Genomic DNA, 16,192 nt, shown 5'->3' with positions numbered 1-16,192 from the left:
AGGCCACTCAGTTCATGGGCAATTAGGGATGGATGACAAATACTGGCTTTTCCAGCGATGCCCACATCCCATGAAAGGATAAAGAATAAAGCAGGTGATGGGAAACTTTCCAAAGGGGTAGGCTGGGGGTGAAATCAAAAGCAAAGAAGTATAATGTTCCAATCAGAACTAGACCATTCAGCTGTGAGATCAGGAAGCACTTTTTCATCTAAAGGTTCATAGAAATACAGAATTCTCTCTCTCCCCCCCACCACCTTCACCACCACAAGAGGCCGTGGATGCTGGGCGTAGTTTGAGATTTCAGGATTGAGATCCTGATTTCAATTGGATAGGAGGAATGGAGGGATATGGAGGAAAAGCAGGGATATAGGTTGGGATACAGATCAGGCATGATTTAATTGAATGGTGGAGCAATTGCAAGGGGCTGAATGGTCTCCTCTCGTACTTAATATTTTTTATTCATTCACGGGCTGTGGGTATTGCTGGCTAGACCAGCGTTTATTGCCCATCCCTAAATGTCTGAGAAGGTGGTGGTGAGTCACCTTATGGGCTTTCTAGGACATTCAGAGGATAGTTAAGAATCAACTACATTGCTTCACATGTAGGCCAAGCCAGGTAAGGATGGAAGATTTCCTTCCCTAAAGAACATTAGTGAACCAGATGGGTTTTTACAACAATCAATGATAGTTGCATGGTCAGCATCACTGAGACTAACTTTTTATTCCAGATTTATTTAATTAACTTAGTTCCATGCATAAACTGCCGTGGTGAGATTTGAAATAAAAAGAAAAAATGCTGGAAAAACTCAGCAGGTCTGACAGCATCTGTGGAGAGAGAAACAGAGTTAACATTTCGAGTCCATATGACTCTTCTTCAAAGCTAAGGAGAAGTAAGAATGTGATGAAATTTGTACTGTTTAAGGTCGGGGGGGGGAGGGGTGGAGCTGGATAGAGGGCAGTGATAGGTGTGGGCAAAGGAGAGATTGACGAAGATGTCATGGAGAAAAAGACAAAGGGAGTATTAAGAGTAATGGTAAGAGCAAAAGGAGGTGCTGATAGTGGCATAAAAGTAAGAAAGCAGAATGTAATACCAACAGAACAAGGGTAAGCACTCTGTGAAAGAATATCGTGAACAAGTAATAGATGGTTCTTGTGGGAGAGGGGTGAGGGGAAAAAGGTGGTTGGGGAAAAAGGATAGAAAAGGGGATAAAAAAGGGTATAAAACAATGAATGAATGAATAATTAAATAAAAAATAAAAATACATTTTAAAAAGGGGGATTAAAAAAGAGGTGAGGATGGAGGAGAGAGTTCATGATCTGAAGTTGTTGAACTCAATATTCAGTCCGGAAGGCTGTAAAGTGCCTAGTCGGAAGTTGAGATGCTGTTCCTCCAGTTTGCATTGAGCTTCACTGGAACATTGCAGCAGGCCAAGGATGGACATGTGGGCATGAGAGCAGGGTGGTGTGTTAAAAAGGCAAGCGACAGGAAGGTCTGGGTCATGCTTGTGGACAGACCAAAGGTGTTCCACAAAGCAGTCACCCAGTCTGCGTTTAGTCTCCCCAGTGTAGAGGAGATCGTATTGGGAGCAGCGAATGCAGTAGACCAAATTGAGGGAAGTGCAAGTGAAATGCTGCTTTACTTGAAAGGAGTGTTTGGGGCCTTGGACGGTGAGGAGGGAGGAGGTAAAGGGGCAGGTGTTGCACCTTCTGCAATTGCATGGGAGGTTGCGGTGGGGAGGGGTGAGGTGTTGGGGGTGATGGAGGAGTGGACCAGGGTGTCCTAGAGGGAATGGTCCCTGCGGAATGCCGATGGGGGGTGTGGTTGGGTGTGAGGGGAAGATGTGTTTGGTGGTGGCATCACGTTGGAAATGGCAGAAGATGATCCCTTGAATGCGGAGGCTGGTGGGGTGGAAAGTGAGGATAAGGGGTACCCTATCATGGTTCTGGGAGGGAGAGGAAGGTGTGAGGGCAGAGGCACGGGAGATGGGTCAGATACAATTGAGGGCCCTGTCAACCACCGTGGGTGGAAAACCTCGGTTAAGGAAGAAGGAAGATGTATCAGAAGAACTGTTTTGGAAACTAGCATCATCAGAACAGATGCGAAGGAGGCGAAGGAACTGAGAGAATGGGATGGAGTCCTTACCGGAAGCGGGGTGTGAGGAGCTGTAGTCGATGTAGCTGTGGGAGTTGGTGGGCTTGTAATGAATATTGGTAGACAGTCTATCACCAGAAATGGAGATGGAGAGGTCAAGGAAGGGAAGGGAAGTGTCGGAGATAGACCATGTGAAGGTGATAGAGCGGTGGAAATTGGAAGCAAAATTGATAATTTTTTCCAGGTCCAGATGAGAGCATGAAGCGGCACAGAAACAGTCATCGATGTATCGAAGAAAGAGTTGTGGGAAGGGGCCTGAGTAGGACTGGAACATACCCCATAAAGAGACAAGCATAACTGGGGCCCATGCGGGTACCCATAGTCATACCTTTTATTTGGAGGATGTGAGAGGAGTTTAAGGAGAAATTGTTCAGTGAGAGAACAAGTTCAGCCAGACAGAGGAGATTGGTGGTGGATGGGGATTTTTCGGGCCTCTGTTCAAGGAAGAAGTGGAGAGCCCTCAGACCATCCTGGTGGGGGATGGAGGTATAGAGGGATTGGACATCCATGGTGAAGAGGAGGTGGTTAGGGCCAGGGAACTGGAAATTGTTGATATGATGTATAGCACCAGAGGAATTGTGGATGTATGTGGGAAGAGACTGGACATGGAGAGAGAATGGAGTCAAGATAGGAAGAAATGAGTTCTGTGGGGCAGGAACAGGCTGACACGATTGGTCTACCTGCCATTTCCGTCAACTCCAACACGATGCCACCAACTAACACACCTTCCCCTCCCACTCCCTTTGTGTCCATGACATCTTTATCAATCTCTCCTTAGCTCCCACATATCTGTGACCTTCTATCCAGCCTCACTTGCTCCACCTCCTTAAACAGTATTAAATCCTTCACATTTCGACTTCTCTTTAGCTCTGAAGAAGGGTCATACAGACTCGAAATGTTAACTGTGTTTCTCTCTCTCCACAGATGCTGTCAGACCTGCTGAGTTTTTCCAGCACTTTCTGTTTTTATTTCAGATTTCCAGCATCTACAGTATTTTGCTTCTATCATGGTGAGATTTGAACTCAGTTCTGGAGCATTAGTCTAGTAACATATCCACTATGCTATTGTACCCGATGATGTTTGCATCCTTACATAGAGACCTCCAATCCTTTCCCCAATGTAGCATCCAGATGCCTCTTGAACGATTGCAGTTTCTGCCCCCACTCCAGGTGTTGGTTATTCTTCCTGATGTCTGTCCTGACCCATTCTGCTCCTCGGCAACACAGGATTGAGACCACGCTGAGTCCCCTGTGATTGGTGAACATTGCGGTATGTTCTCCAATGATGAGAATGGAATTACTGCTTAATGTTTGACTGGGCGTCTTGCTCGTCCTCTCCTCTCCCTCAGTAAGCTGGAGAGGTTGTAATGATAGACTTTCTGGGGGCTTTAGACTCAACCCCGATGTAACCTGATAGATCCATGTTATTTTGGAGGACAACAATAAATAACTCATTGCAACCTGTATCCTTTGATCCTACAGTTTTGATTAAATGTGGAATAGTATTCAGGATTAATCTGTTCCATTCCACTCAGTCAGGGTTACTTTAACTTTGTTGTATAATACTTGATACTAAATTATTTGCCTGTTATACACCCGGCCTGATATCCATCCTATTGAAGTCAATGAAAGGAAAAACCAGGCAGGTGTTGTAATGATGGCTAACTCCCATTATCTCACATCTTCTTGTCCACCCCCCTTTGAGGTTGAAGAAGCCAAATTTTTGGAACTTTCCCTTGTAATGCTAGCTCTCTGGCGTCAGGGATCAGTCCCCTGGCGTTTCCCAGCAGCACCTCTTGTGTGTGAATACTTCTCTGGTATCCCAGTGTTTAGACTGAAGACAATACTCCAAATACAGCCTGACCACAACACCATACAGCCTCAAGAGAGGCTCCACTGACAGCTCATTGTAGCTCAGCATTGTGTGCTAGTTACTAATTGTTGCTCTACAAGGGCTGGCTATAGCTAGTGCTGTCGGGATCAAATCTCTTTATGCCTGTTCCCTGGACAGTTTGACACCGTACGTTACATTCTCCATGTTTATTTCAATGTGTATTGAATATCATTTCCCATAGTTCTATCCACTTGCAAACATTGCCCTGGCCCTGCTGAAACTGTCAGACTTACCTCCACTGCTTTATATTACCTGCAAAATTTCACCAATGTTTTCTTGTGTTTCTGAATCTGGGTAAATTACATATTCATGTGGATCAAGAAGAATAATGGCTGGAGCACAGATCCCTGGGACTACCACTGCGTATAGCCCAACATCATCCCTCCATTGGTTACTCATTGTGTTCTCTGTCTCGTCGCCAGGTTTTATCTCAGATACCCACTACCAAAACCTTTCATGTGGAACATATGAAGGAGAGAAGATTCCAATCCATGGATGAAGGAGGGACGTTTCCAGTGAGTAGGTGAAGGAGGGACGTTTCCAGTGAGCGGATGAAGGGGGGAAGGTTCCAGTGAGCGGATGAAGGAGGGAAGTTTCCAGTGAGTGGATGAAGGAGGGAAGTTTCCAGTGAGTGGATGAAGGAGGGAAGTTTCCAGTGAGGGGATGAAGGAGGGAAGTTTCCAGTGAGTGGATGAAGGAGGGAAGTTTCCAGTGAGTGGATGAAGGAGGGAAGTTTCCAGTGAGTGGATGAAGGAGGGAAGGTTCCAGTGAGCGGATGAAGGGGGGAAGGTTCCAGTGAGCGGATGAAGGAGGGAAGTTTCCAGTGAGTGGATGAAGGAGGGAAGTTTCCAGTGAGTGGATGAAGGAGGGAAGGTTCCAGTGAGCGGATGAAGGGGGGAAGGTTCCAGTGAGCGGATGAAGGAGGGAAGTTTCCAGTGAGTGGATGAAGGAGGGAAGTTTCCAGTGAGTGGATGAAGGAGGGAAGTTTCCAGTGAGCGGATGAAGGAGAGAAGGTTCCAGTGAGCGGATGAAGGGGGGAAGGTTCCAGTGAGCGGATGAAGGGGGAAGGTTCCAGTGAGCGGATGAAGGAGGGAAGTTTCCAGTGAGTGGATGAAGGAGGGAAGTTTCCAGTGAGTGGATGAAGGAGGGGAGTTTCCAGTGAGTGGATGAAGGAGGGAAGTTTCCAGTGAGCAGATGAAGGAGGGAAGTTTCCAGTGAGTGGATGAAGGCGAGAAGGTTCCAGTGAGCGGATGAAGGGGGGAAGTTTCCAGTGAGTGGATGAAGGAGGGAAGTTTCCAGTGAGTGGATGAAGGAGAGAAGGTTCCAGTGAGTGGGTGAAGTGGGGAAGGTTCTAGTCAGTTGGGTTAAATGGTTGAATGTTGTTTGGAGATGTATAAACTGTGAGAATTGCTCAAGTTAGTTTGCTGCATCTAAAAATGTTTTATTCTGAGAATGAAATTGTAGCAATTTGATTGCAGTGAGTGATCAGAGAAGGAATGTGGTATCCATGGTTACAGCACGAAAATCTTGAGAAGAGAAACTAATTAAGTTGGCATTCGCTGATTACAAGGAGGTCAGGGGGTCAAGTTTATTAAACTGTCAGGAGAACAGGAGTGTTTCACACAGAACTGATGACATTGTAAAGTTCTGCAGGGTGAGATACCCACAGTTCCTGAGGGATTACCTCAGACAAACACAAACCTGCACCAACGTTCATTTAAAACATTCTAAAGTACACCACGGTTAGAAATCTAACCAGGAGTAAGAGAGGGATTACGGACGACCATGTGGGACACCGGTGACAAATGGTGAGAGAGGTGTCAGGAGAAAGAGAGATGGGGTCTAGCTTGGTGGAAAGCTCGCTCAGCTCTGATCAGAAAGTTGAATGTTTAAAGCCCACTCTGGGTCTTAAGCACATCATTCCAGGCCGAAAACACAGTGCTTCACTGGAGAAGTGCTGCACTGCCAGAGGTGTCATTTTTTGGATGAGGCATTAAATTGAAGCCCCGACAGCCTGTTTAGGTGAATGCAGAAGATCCTGTGATGATGGAAAGACAAGAGGTCCTCTGGTACCCTGGCCAATATCCATCCATCAGCCAAAGCTACCAGGATCAGATTAACTCATTGTCATGTGTGGGATCTTGCTGTGTGCTAATTGTCTCCCAGCTTTGCCTACAAAACAATAGTGACTGAACTTCAAAGTAAAAGGCGCTCAGTCAGTGATGGGGAGACTTCAGGCTGAGTGAGATAGAGACTGAGTGAGTATATTAGGGAATTTGGTTCAAAGTGGGAATTGGGTGCATGGGGGGGAAAGAGGTGCTTTCGGTAAGGTTTACTGCAGGAAGCAGTGTGCTGAGAGGGGAGTTCAGTGAAGGGTGGGCGGAGATGCTTTTTTCTTCTATTCTTTTCAGACTTCAGTATTTGATTTCCACTTTGGTACAGCAGAAGGAGCAGGTAAATCAGTAACTGGTATTATTTGAAACTGTAAGTTTTATCAGTATTGTGAAGTTTGCTGGCAGCGCCAAAACCTATTGGGGTATGTAGGCTTTATTAATTATAATTAATTACCAAGCAATTATTCATTAATTAACACCTATTGGAGATGACAGGGCAGGTGATGTGCTGCGATTGCAGAATGTGGGAGTTTCTGGATACCACTGTGATCCAGGGCAAACACATCTGCAGGAAGTGTTTCCTGCAGGAAATTCGGCTCTGAGTTATTGAGCTGGAGGTTGAGTTGCAGACACTGCAGCACATTAGGGAGGGGGAAAGTTACCTGGACACTTTATTCCAGGAGGCGGTTACACTTCTTAGGATAGGGTCTTCTGATTTGGTCAGTGAACAGGGACAGAAGGGTGTGACTGCAAGTGAGGCAGGTAAGGGGACCCAGAGGGCAGGAGTCTCGGCCTTTGCAATTGTCCAACAGGCTTGAGATTTTTTCATTCTGTTTGGATGAGAATGGGGGCTGCAGGGTGGATGAGCTAACTGGCCATTGCACTGAGGTACAGGAAGCCATTCAAGTGGGGGGGTTACAAGGAATGTAGTGGTAATAGGGGACAGTATAGTTAGAGGGATTGACACTGTCCTCTGTAGCAAAGAGAGTCCAGATGGCTGCGTTGCCTTCCCAATGCCAGGGACATCTGCTCGGTGCTAGAGAGGAACTTGCAGTGGGAAGGGGAGAACGCAGTTGTTGTGGTCCACGTTGGCATCAACAACATAGACGGGATGAAGAAGGAGGTTCTTCATAGTCAGTATGAGGAGGTTGGCACCAAATTAAGAAGCAGAATCTTAAAGGTCATAATCCCTGATTTATTACTTAAGCTACGTGCAAATTGGCATAGGACAAATCAGATTAGGGAGATGAATGTGTGGCTCAAAAACTGATGTGAGAGAAGTTGGTTCCAGTTTGTGGGGCACTGGCATCAGTACTGGGGAAAGTGGAGTCCGTACCATTGGGCTGTCTACACCTGAACCATGCAGGGACTGGTTTTCTTGTGAGATGCATTACTAGGGAAGTAGAGAGGCTTTAAACTGAATAGTGTGGGCAAGGGATCAAATTTGGGAAGTTGTGGCAAATCAAAGAGCAGGGACAAAGCAAAAGAAAAAGGTATTATTACAGGAAATGAAAAATAGACCATGACAGGAAGAGATAGAGAGTACAAATATAACAGTAAATCAACAGATGAGACTAGAGGTTATAAAAAGAATAAGAGTATAAAACTAAAGGCTCTGTATCTGAATGCACAAAGCTTTCGAAACAAAACAGATGAACTGAGAGCGCGCATAGGAATAAATAAATACAATTTGGTAGCCATTGCAGAGACATGGCTGCAGGAGACATAGATTGAGACTTGAATATTAAAGGGTATAGGAAATTTAGGAAGGACAGGAAGCAAGGAAAAGGTGGAGAGGTGGCTCTGTTAGTTAATGATGGTATTAGCACAATAGAGAGGGATGACCTAAGCTCAGGAAACCAGGATGTGGAAATAGTTTGGGTAGAGATGAGAAATAGTAAAGGCAAGAAGTCACTTGTGGGAGTCGCGCACAGGCCCCTTAATAGTAACCACACGCTAGAATGGAGCATAAAGGAAGAAATAATGGGAGCTTGTCAGAAAGGCATGGTGATAATCATGGGAGATTTAAATCTACATATAGACTGGAAAAGTCAGATGGGCAAAGGGGTAGATGAGGAGGTCATAGAATGTTTCCGAGATAGTTTCTTAGAACAGCATGTTCTGGAGCCAACCAGAGAGCAGGCTATATTAGACCTGGTATTATACAAGAAGATCAGATTATGTGGGCATAGTGAAGGCACCCCTAGGTAGCACCAACCATAATATGATTGAATTTTACATTCAGTTTGAGGGAGAGAGGAACAGGTCCAAGACTATGTTTTTAAATATAAATAAGGACAACTTTGAGGGCATGAAAGCAGAGCTGGCTAAAGTGAATTGGCAAATTAGGTTAAGGGATAGGTCAATAGAGGTGCAGCGGCAAACATTTAAGGGGATATTTCAGAATACACAGGATAGATACATTCCAACGAATAAGAAAAAGTCCAAGGGACGGACACAACATCCGTGGTTAGCTCGAAAGGTTAAAGATATTATCAATCTTAAAGAGAAAGCATATAATTGTGCAAAGACAGGTGGAAGGCCAGAAGACTGGACAGAATATAAGGAACAGCAAAGGATGACTAAAAGATTAATAAGGAGGGAAAAATTAGAATTTAAGAGAAAGCTACTAGTAATATAAAAGCAGATAGTAAGAGTTTCTATAAATATTTTAAAAAGAAACGAGTTAACAAAGTGAATCTGGAGAATTGATAATGGAAAACAAGGAAATAGCAGATGAATTGAACAGATATTTTGCATCAGTCTTCACTATAGAGGATACAAATAACATCACAGAAGCAGCTATAAATCAGGAAATGGAAGGGAGGGAGGAACTCAAGAAAATTACAATTACCAGAGAAGTGGTACTGAGTAAATTGTTGGAGCTGAGGGCTGACAAGTGCCCGGGTCCTGATGGACTTCATCCTAGGGTCTTAAAAGAAGTGTCTAGTGAGATAGTTGATGCATTGGTTTTAATTTTCTGAAATTCCCTAGATTCGGAAAAGATCCCGTTCGATTGGATGATAGCAAATGTAACTCCATTATTCAAAAAGGGAGGGAGACAGAAAGCAACAAACAACAGGTCAGTTAGTTTAACTACTGTCATAGGGAAAATATTAGAAGCTAGTATTAAAGAAACTATAGCAGGACACTTGGATAAGTTGAAGGTAATCAGGTAGAGTCAACATGGTTTTTTGAAAGGGAAATCACGTATGACCAACTTATTGGAGTTATTTGAGGAAGTGATGTGTTGTGGTTAAAGGGTGACTGGTAGATGTACTATACTTAGATTTCCAGAAGACATTTTATAAAGTGCCACATTGCGGAAGATAAAAGCTCATGGTATAGGGGGAAACATATTGGCATGAATAGAAGATTGGCTGGCTAACAGGAAGCAGAGAGTAGGTATAAATGGGTCTTTTTTAATTTGGCAAGATGTAACGGGTGGGGTGCCACAGGGATCAGTGCTGGGCCCTCAACTGTTTACAATTTATATAAATGACTTGGATGAAGGGATGGATGGGATGGTTGCCAGATTTGCTGATGACACATAGATAGGTAGGAAAGTAAGTTGTGAAGAAGACATAAGAGGCTACGAAAAGATATAGATAAGTTAGGTGAGTGGGCAAAGATCTGGCAAATGGAGTATAATGTGGGAAAATGTGAAATTGTCTATTTTGGCAGGAAGAATAAAAGAGAAGCATATTATCTAAATGGTGAGAGATTGCAGAGCTCTGAGGTGCAGAGGTATCTGGGTGTCCTCGTGCATGAACCGCAAAAGGCTAGTATGCAGGTACAGTAAGCAATTAGGGAAGCTAATAGGATGTTATAATTTATTGCCAGGGGAATTGAGTACAAAAGGAGGGAGGTTATTCTTCAGTTATACAGGGCATTAGTGAGACCGCACTTGGAGTACTGTGTACAGTATTGGTCACCTTATTTAAAGAAGTATGTAAATGCATTGGAAGCAGGTCAGAAAAGGTTTAGCAGACTTAATACCTGGAATGGGCGGATTGTCTTATGAGGAAAGGTTGGACAGGTTAGGCTTGTATCTGCTGGAGTTCAGAAGAGTAAGAGGTGACTTGATTGAAACATATAAGATCCTGAGGGGACTTGACAGGGTGGATGTGAAGAGGATGTTTCCTCTTGTGGGAGAATCTAGAACTAGGGGTCACTGCTTAAAATTAAGGGTGCGCCCACTTAAAATGGAGGTGAGGCAAATTTTTTTCTCTCAGAGGGCTGTGAATCTTTGGAACTCTCTTCCTCAAAAGGCAGTGGAAGCAGAGTCTTTGAATATTTTTAAGGCAGAGGTGGGTAGATTCTTGGTAAGCAAGGGTATTATGGGTTATCGGGGGTAGGCGGGATGCAGATTTGATGTTACTGTCAGATCAGCCATCATCTTATTTAATATCAGAGCAGGCTCGAGGGGCTGAATGGTTTACTCCTGCTCCTTGTCCATATGTTTGTAAAGTTATCTCCTTGGCTATGATGCATTTTGTGGCAAACTGCAAATGTGATAAGTGCTATATAAATGCGAATCTCTTTCTTTCTTATTGGAGTGTGGGACCAAGAGAGCTGAAGACTCTGCCATGGGTGACCAAATGGAGGAAAGATAAACATGGACTGGACTAGAGTTTATTGATGGAAGGTTTTATCTTGGGTATAGGGATGGAGGGGATTGCAGAATTGAGTTGGGACAGGGACCCACCTGCTTCTTTTACCTAGGCCGCTGGCCACAGCAAGTGGTTTTAATGAATCCTTCTATTTTCTTTTACTGTTTCCTGGTCTTCCTCTTCTTCTTCCCTTTTCCTTGTTTTCCATTTCTTGTTGTCTCTTCGCAGCCTCTGGGATTTGAGTCTTATCTCTTGCTTCCTGTCACGGGAAGCAATGCAGTGGGACATTGGGGAGGTTGGACTATCCCAACAGTAATACTACTAATGAAAGCTCTCTATTTCATGAGCCAGCTTGGTTCAGTTAGTACGACTTCACTGTTGCTGGGTTAAAATCCTGGAACTCCCTCCCTAACAGCACTGTGGATGTACCTATACCACACAGACTGCAGCAGTTCAAGGAGGCAGCTCACCACCACCTTCTCAAGGGCAACTAGGAATGGGCAATAAATGCTGGCCCAGCCAGCAACACCCACATCCCATGAATGAATAAATGAAAACTTATGCCTCTGAATTAGCAGGTTGTAGGTTTAAGCCCCACTCCCAGAGACTTGAGCACATAATCCAGGCTGACACTCCAGTGCAGTAGTGAGGGAGTGCAGCAGTGTCCATGCATTTCCATCGATGTTAATGACTCCATGGCACTCTTTAATGAAGAGCGGGAGGGTCTTGCAATATCCTAGTCAGTGTCCTTTCTTCAATTAAAATGGATCAACTCATTTTTTATCTCATTGCTGTCTGCAGAATCTTGCTCGATCTTATTGATTCGTGTGTCTGTTTGCAAAGAACACTCTCCCCTACTTCAGAATAATCGATTTCATGTGAGGTGTTGACCTATGTGATCGGGCTTTTAGAGCCATCGGAAAGTTATTCCCAAAATTATCTGAGGAATGAGAGATTATAGAACATCAGAGCTTGTCACAGGTGCAGCGAGTTGCTGGAATAGGATTGCACTTCCCATAAACTCAGGGAGGTGCCTCATACTTCTGAAAAATGACAATGGACAGAGCAGGTCATTTACCCACTCCATTGTAGTTCTATCCCTCCTCACCAAACCTGGTTTTCACCGGGTAGGAGTTACAATTCCCTCATAAATAGGTACAGACAGAATGAAAGACTTTTAAAGTTTGAGAGATTTGAAATTGATGGATTATTATAATTACAGTTATAAATCTACTGCCCAGCAGTATTATTGCTGTAATATTGACTAAGTCTTCAACATGACCGTGTGTCAGCTAGAATCTCAATAACATGGCTGTCCAGGGAGGTGAGCCTTGGCTGGTGCTGTAGGTGCTGGAGGTGAAAGCTTTCCCATCCAATATACCTTTGAGCGCCAGTGAGGCCAGAAGTCCCTCTCTGGTGCAATGACCATAATTAAATTGTAAAGAGACTTCTGCTTTTGTCTCAGCCCCAACCACGGACAACCACTTCTTATTGCAACAACGCACTTGCCGGTCTCAGTGATCTTTCTGAGTGAAGCTGGCAACCTGTTTTTGTGTTGTAGGCCCTTTACGTAGAGACAACTGGATTGGATATGACCCAAAGCAGCAAACTCAGGAGACTTTGGTGTGGTTATGATGTGTCAGGTTCAAAGGTGAAAGCCATCATAACCCATTGTGCCACTGAAGTCCAATATTGGCCCAGAATTTGACAACTCGTGTCGTTGTAGACTGTGCAAAAGTTCCTGAAATTATGGTTTACACCATTACTTCACACTATAATACCCTGGGATCCCCTCTGCTCCACTCTTATCCTGGCTAAAAGAGTATTTAAGGCCATTTTCCTATCCCTGCCCTTCATTAAAATCAACGACAATCAGGAATTTCTTGCATGATCATTCTGGTTGCAGCCAGAACATTGAAGGAAGAAGCAATGATACTCCCTAATGGTGCACATTATCCATTGTATGCCTGTGATCAAACTGACCACATGCAGCAGCATTCCCCAATGAGAGGAACAGGCCTCTTCACCCTGGGCTAGCTGCCTCAGAGACTGCTCTTTGAGGATATGGTGAGTTGTTGAGGCAGGACATAGGTTGGCTTCAATGATTCCCCACAACCCAATCTTCCTCACTCATGGACAGTACACAAATATGACCATGTCCATCATTCAGACACATTCATTAGGCAGGCACTCACACACACATCCACCAACACACAAACAAACATACAGAGACACACAGACGCCAACACAGGCACTCACATATGGAAAGAGATACGTGTGCACACACATTCATAATTGAGACCCAGAGAGGGAGGTAATAAAAGTCTGATCAAAGGTGAGCTCTCATTATAAAAGGTCAGTCCTGTGATATGTCAGCAAACTTCGAAATCACATCTACTGTGCTCTTGAGAATCCTCAGCAGTAAATCTGCTGGACATTTCAATTTTACTTAATAGCATCTTATTGTGTTCTCAAGAAATGTCCCCAAACTCTTTCATTTGCAACAAATTATTTTTTCCATCCAATTTCTGTTTTTTAAGCGATCAAGGTAGCCAACACTGCTCACAGCAAGATTCTAAACACAATCAGCTTATCTGTCTCTGGTTGTGCAATTGAAAGAAGATTGTTGGCCTGGGTACCAATAGACAGAGAATTATTCCTGCCCCAACCATCCCATTGTGTCCAACTCTTTCAGTCAGGTACTGGACACTTCCTAACTATTGAACACAAGAGGCTTTAACCTCTAGATAGAAACCCTTCATGTACAAAATAAATTGGGTTTTTTATAGTGTATCTTCAGACACACACTTCTTTCCTGAGTATTGGTAAGCTGGTGGAAGGATTCCCGGGCTGATTATCAGCTTGTTGAACCTCACAGCAACAAACCCTCCAACCCAGCTAGTCTATGCCAGTGTTTTCAGCACCATACAGGCCTCCTGCCCTATCTTCATACTGAAGACACAATTCACTAATGAATAAGTCACGAGGTAAATGTTTATATATTAAATACTAGAGCGACTGTTCGCAATTGAAGGTGTTGGTGGTCAGAAGGAGTTGCAAGGTCTGCATTTACTAGCCTCATGCAAGAAGATTGGCTTTGAGGTAGAGACACTGGAGAGGATCTGAATTTTGTGAATCGAATGTGATTTCTTTTTGTATCTCTTTATTGTTTTAATTAAGTTTACAGCATAGAAACAGGCTGTTCGGCTCAAATTGTTCACGCTGGTATTTATGCTCCACATGAATCTCCTCCATCCCTACTTCATCTCATTCAAGCAACGTCTTCTATTCCTTTTCCCCTCATCTGTTTATCTAGCTTCCCCTTAAATGTATCTAAACGGTTCACCTCAACTGCTCCATGTGGTAGCAAAGTCCACATTCTCACCATTCTCTGGGTAAAGAGGTTTCTCCTGAATTCCCTATTGGATTTATTAGTGACCATCTTATATCCTTGACCCCTAGCTTTAGACTTCACGAATAGCTTTAGACTAAATATACCTAGCATATATTTTAAGTGTGATGAGGGTTTCTGCCTCTACCACCCCCAGGCAGTGAGTTCCAGTGCCTCCATCACCCTCCGGTGAAAACACTTCCTCCTCAACTTCCCATTTACCCTTGTACCAGTTACTTTAATTTTATGTCCCTTGCTTATTGATCTCTTTGCTAAAGGAAATTGGTTCTTTCTATCCACTCTATTGAGGCTCCTCATAATCTTACACACCTCAATTAAATCTCTCCTCACTGTCCTTTGCTCTAAACAACCCCATCCTATCCAATCTTTCCTCATCGCTAAAATTCTTCACTTCAAACATTTTTTTATTCATTTACGGGATGTGGGCATCGCTGGCTGGGCCAGCATTTATTGCCCATCCCTAGTTGCCTTTGAGAAGGTGGTGGTGAGCTACCATCTTGAATCACTGGAGTCCATGTGGTGTAGGTGCATCCACAGTGCTGTTAGGAAGGGAGTTCCAGGATTTTGACCCAGCGACAGTGAAGGAATGGTGATGTATTTCCAAGTCAGAATGGTGAGTGACTTGGAGGGGAATTTGCAGGTGATGGCGTTCCCATCTATCTGCTGCTCTTGTCCTTCTAGATGGTAGCAGTCGTGGGTTTGGAATGTGCTGTCTAAGGAATCTTGGCGAATTCCTTCAGTGCATCTCGTAGATGGTACACACTGCTACTACTGTGCGTCAGTGGTGGAGGGAGTGAATGTTTGTGGAAGGGATACGAATGAAGCCGACAGCTTTGTCCTGAATGATGTCAAGCTTCTTGAGTATTTTGAGCTGCACTCAGCCAGGCAAGTGGAGAATATTCTATCACACTCCTCACTTGTGCCTTGTAGATGGTGGACAGGCTTTGGGGAGTCAGGAGGTGAGTTACTCACTGCAGGATTCCTAGCCTCTGACCTGCTCTTGTAGCCACAGTATTTATATCGCTAGTCAGTTCAGTTTCTGATCAATGGTAACTCTCAGGATGTTGATAGTGGGGAAATTCAGTGATGGTAATGCTGTTGAACATTAAGGGGTGATGGTTAGATACTCTCCTGTTGGAGATGATCATTGCCTGGCACTTGTGTGGCACAAATGTTACTTGCCACTGAGCCCAGGTCTGGATATTGTCCAGGTCTTACTGCATTTGGACATGGACTGCTTCAGAACTGAGGAGTCGTGAATGGTGCTGAACATTGCGTGAACATCCCTACTTCTGACCTTATGATGGAAGGAAGGTCATTGATGAAGCAGCTGAAGATGGTTGGTCCGAGGACACTACCCTGAGGAACTCCTGCAGTGATGCCCTGGAACTGAGACGACTGACCTCCAACAACCACAACCATCTTCCTTTGTGCTAGGTATGACTCCAACCAGTGAAAGGTTCCTCCTGGTCCCACAGAATCATGGTATCCTTACAGTGCAGAAGGAGACCATTCGGCCCATCAAGTCTGCACTGGCTCTGAAAGAGCATTCCACCTAGTCCCACTCCCCTGCCTTATCCCCCGTAACCTTGCACATTCTCTCTTTTCAGATAGCAATCCAATTCCCTTTTGAATACCTTGATCAAACCTGCCTCCACCATCCTTTCAGGAAGTTTGTTCCAGACTCCAACCACCCTCTGGGTGAAAAACCTTTTCCTCATATCACATTTACTCCTTTTGCCAATTATTTTGAATCTGTGCCCTCTAGTTCTTGATGTTCTCTTGAGTGAGATCAGTTTCTCACTATTTACCCTGTCCATGCCCCTCAGGATTGAGAATACCTCTATCAAGTCTCCTCTCAGCCTTCTTTTCTCCAAGGAAAACAGTCCCAACCTCATCAACCTATCCCCATTGCTACAGTTCTTTATCCCTGGAATCATACTTGTGAATCTCCTCTGTTCTCTTTCCAATGTCTTTGCATCCTTTCTCAAGCGTGGCACCAGAACTGG

General features: G+C 44.3%; 1 protein-coding gene across 1 annotated transcript in view; it reads right to left on the bottom strand.

Moving 5' to 3' along the window:
- The window catches only part of LOC121285514 (leucine-rich repeat-containing protein 75B-like), a 794,595-nt gene that overhangs the window by 50,278 nt on the left and 728,125 nt on the right, over positions 1-16,192 (bottom strand). The window lies entirely within an intron of this gene.

This window comes from Carcharodon carcharias, chromosome 13 (genome assembly GCF_017639515.1).
Source record: "Carcharodon carcharias isolate sCarCar2 chromosome 13, sCarCar2.pri, whole genome shotgun sequence".
Lineage (NCBI taxonomy): Eukaryota > Metazoa > Chordata > Chondrichthyes > Lamniformes > Lamnidae > Carcharodon > Carcharodon carcharias.
The sequence above is the reverse complement of the archived record's forward strand: the minus strand, read 5'-3'. Positions and strand labels throughout refer to the sequence as shown.